Below are 3925 nucleotides of genomic sequence, written 5' to 3' on the forward strand. Positions count from 1 at the left end.
AAGAAACGAGCACCTCGAGATGCCTGGAGAGAGGGAGGGGGCGGAAAGGAAGCTCTCGCGGGCAGCAAAACTGCGGGCAGCATTTTATCTTAAAGGAGCTGCCAAGGCATACGCGCCTCCGGTTCTCAGTGAGACGTACTCGGGGCGACGGATACGAAAACACCCCTGGAGGCATAAATATCCTTATTAATGGGTTACCATCGAGGCGTGGGGCTGGATACATACAGAATTGGAATAAGGAACAGGAAGCAAGAGCTGTGCTCTTCGCTTCTCCTTCCCCCATCTCTTTGGTTGCGGGAGGTTTCCGCTTCATGCAGAGATGGGGCGAAGGCGCGAAGCTGAACCCCTCCAGATGTTGCTGGACTCCCAGCCCCGACCAGCAGTGCCAGTAGTCAAGGATGGTGGGAGCTGTAGCCCTGCAACATCTAGAGCATCTAGATCCAATCCCTGATCATTGTACTAATTGGAGCTGGTGGGAGTTGATGCCCTGGCCATATCAAATACTGTATCATATTTCATATTTGTCCAAAAGGGACTCAAGGCGGCTTACAGATAAAATAAGAACAACTGTAAACATGAGTTTGCAAATCATATTTTTCATTCATTCATTCATTATTAAAAGTACTTGCAATCTGCTCTTCACCCAAAGGTCCCAAGGGGAGAAAATTACAGAGTCCAAATCAAAAGTTAAGCAATAAAATTAAAACACTATAAAGCAAAATACAGTACAGAGTTCAGCTCTATAAGCAGCAACAAGAGAAGTTCAAATTCCCAATACAGTATACCTCTACCCTTCTTCAAAAGGCAAAGAGGTGTCTCTTCACCTGCCGACAAAAAGGCATCAGTGTCTTGGTTAGATGCAGGGGTCACGAAAGAGAAAGGTTGCCAGTGGGCCCTCACACAACGAATCTCATAAGGCTGTTGGGACCACCAGCAAAACGTCCCTTGCAAATCTTAAAATGTACGTAGGTTGGTGTAGGACGACAAACTTCTCCTTCAACTACTTGTGGCTTAGGTCATTTGGGGTCTCAAACATTAACACATTAAATTGGGACAGGCAACCACTACAATTGTTTTCAGAAATTATTTATTTCTTTATTTATTGCACTTATATTTCAAATCTCCACATAGTTCTTCGCCCCACCCCCCAACAAACCTGTGAGGTAGGTACGGCTGAGAATGAGTTAGGTGAATGATCCAAAGTCACCATGTGATCTTTATGGCTAAGTGAGGATTTGAACCCACGCTGCCCAGGTGCAAGTCTGACACTCTAACCACTACCCCACACTGTCTATTCCAGGACACCCGCTAGCAACCAGACCACAACAGTTGCAACTTCCAGACCATTTTCAAGGACAGCCCCATTTTCATAGTTCCACCTGGGAAGTTCCCAGAGCATGAATAACTGAACTACTTCTGTCCAGGAATGGCTAAAGCTGGTGTACCAGCCACTGCAGCCAAATGGTGAGCCAGTGTGGTGTAGTGGTTGAAGTGTTGGACTAGGATAGGAGACCAAAGTTTCAAATCCCTACTCAGCTATGAAGCTCACTGGGTGACTTTGGGCCTAACTTACCTCACAGGGTTGTTGTGAAGAAAAATGGGGAGGAAGAGAATTATGTACGCTGCCTTGAGTTCCTTGGGAAGAAAGGTGGGATACAAATGCAATAAATAAAAAGTGACAAAAATGACTCAAAGAGCCACATGCCTGTACCTTCAAGGGGAATGCAGCCCTGTATAGAACAGGCTGCCTCACCCATGCCTGTACCCACCCACCCACAGAATCACCATAGATTTCCACCCATGACCTATGTGCATCCATTCAAAGATTGAAGAGAGCCCCCAAGGGTACAACTTTAAGGAGAAATACTGCAACTCAGTGGGAGAGCATTGCTTTGCAAGCAAAAAGTCCCAGGCTCGGCTGCCTGAAACTCTGGAGAGGTGCTGCTAGTCAGTGTAAACAAATACGAAACGTGATACAGCCTTTATGTCAGGCTGTCCCGATCTTGTGTTCTCCCGTTGTTTTGGCTGTAGTGGTGGTTGGGGATGGTGGGAGCCCTGGCCCCAAACAACTGGATGGCTGGGCACCAGATTGGAAAAAGGTTTCTGAACATTGAGAGCTGACTAACAGCTGCAGCAGACAGCAGAAGGGAGCAATTGCCTTTGTGTCGTGCTTGTGGGCTTTCCAAAGGTATCTGCCTGACCACTTTGGGGCAAAAGGAAGCTGGGCTAGATGGACCAGTTAGTGTGAGCTGGGAAAGCTCCTCTTAGGAACAAAGGAAGCTGCCTTAAGCAAGTCAGGCCATTGGTCCATCTAGCTCAGTATTGTCTACTCTGACTGGCAGCAGCTCTCCAGGGTTTCTGATATGGGTCTCCCCCAGCCCTACCTGGAGATGCTGGGAACTGAATGTGGGACCTTCTGCAAAGTGAATTCTCTACCACTTAGCTACACCCCCCATCCTCCTAGAGTTTCAGCAAAATGCTGCTCCTCTCTTACATGCAAGGCAATTTGAGTGAATAAAATTTCACTGTGGGACCAGGCCAGTAGATATTACAGCAAAGGACTGGGTGACATCATTCCCGGATCAAGCCTGGAAATTAGGCCCTGTGCTTCCAGGACTGTGACAATGATAAGAAAATATTATCCAGACCCTTTTAAAACTAATTATGAGAGGTGTGTGAGAGAAGCCCTGATGGAACCTTGCAAAGGCTGCCTCCTTTTTGGCTTCAGGAAAGGGTGTCCCTTTATATTCTCTCTACAAGTCCATGGTATGTACTTACGTAATGGATTCTCGCCTCTCCCTCTCTTTTTATTTGCATGTGTTAGCCTTTTTTATTGCAAATAGGGTTCTAAATCTTACTTTGGAAAAGAAAATTGCACTGTATAGGAGTGTGTGTTCAAAGGAAGCTATCAATAATGTTAGTTATGAAAACCTGATCATAAGTGTTTTTAGTCCATTAGCCATTCCGGTTTATTTATGTCCCCTTTCCGGCAGAGTTTGGAGCCAGTAATTCAAGAGATGAAATTTGGAAGAGGCACACAGTGCACAAGGATATAAAACACTGACATATCCTTTATGCTAGAAGATCCTTTTTATTTTCTTTTAACTAAACTCTGCAGACACCTACTTTGGAAAGACCACGGGATGTTAACCTTCTTCTAATCTTTGTTTTTCCTAGGGCTGTTAAAGCATAATACCTCTCAAGGATCAACTGGAAGCATTAAATCCAAAATAACCCTAACCCTAACCCTAACCCTAATTTCCTGTGTAAAATTAAAGCAAAGAAGCAATATTAACCAAGTAAGCCTCTCTCCATCAGACCTGGTGGCCAGGACAGAATTGCTCCTTACTACCCTTCTCTGGTGCTGGTGGAAAATATAGTGGTGCCTCGCTAGACGAATTTAATTCATCCCGCGAGTCGCTTTGTATAGCGAAAAATTCATTTTGCGAAGCGGCTCCCATAGGAACGCATTGAAGTGCGGTTTACCATAGGGTGCCTCGCAAGATGGGGGGAAAATTAGTCTTGCGAGGCACCCTATGGGACAAAAAAAAAATCGTCTCGTGAAGCGCGCCATAGGAAACTTCGTCTTGCGAGTCTCCATTGAAATCACAAAACACTTTCGTTTTGCGAGTTTCCATTGAAATCGCAAAACGCTTTCGTTTTGCGAGTTTTTCGTCTTGTGAGGCATTCATCTAGCGAGGTACCACTGTACATTACAATGACATAGCAATATCCTTATTTGTATTTATTTAATTAGTTGCTTAATTATTTGTAAAATGCACTGCAAATACGGCGAAGCAGTATACAACATAAAAACACAATGCTACGATAGCAACAGCATATCAACAAAAACCGGTTGGTAAAAAACACACAAAAGAAATAAATCACATTCTAAACACCAGTCTAAAGAATACAGTTTTTAATC

The sequence above is a fragment of the Zootoca vivipara genome, chromosome 3, assembly GCF_963506605.1.
Source record: "Zootoca vivipara chromosome 3, rZooViv1.1, whole genome shotgun sequence".
Taxonomy (NCBI): domain Eukaryota; kingdom Metazoa; phylum Chordata; class Lepidosauria; order Squamata; family Lacertidae; genus Zootoca; species Zootoca vivipara.